Below are 272 nucleotides of genomic sequence, written 5' to 3'. Positions count from 1 at the left end.
ACGAAGGCGTATGGAGCGCAGCGTAATGCAATCTAGGAGCAGTGATTTGCCAAACCTCCCTTATTGCAGTCGCACACATTTCTTCTAATTTTATGTTTTAGTAACGAGTAACGAAGATGCTTAGTGGAAATATAACGGAGTAAAAGTATACATTTTATCTAGGAAATGTAGTGGAGTAAAAGTGAAAGTTGACATAAATTTAAATAGCGAAGTAAATTAGAGATACGTGAAATTTCTACTTAATTACAGTAACGAAGTATTTGTACTCAGTT

Source organism: Alosa alosa, chromosome 6 (assembly GCF_017589495.1).
Source record: "Alosa alosa isolate M-15738 ecotype Scorff River chromosome 6, AALO_Geno_1.1, whole genome shotgun sequence".
Classification (NCBI taxonomy): domain Eukaryota; kingdom Metazoa; phylum Chordata; class Actinopteri; order Clupeiformes; family Clupeidae; genus Alosa; species Alosa alosa.
Note: the sequence above shows the minus strand (reverse complement) of the source record.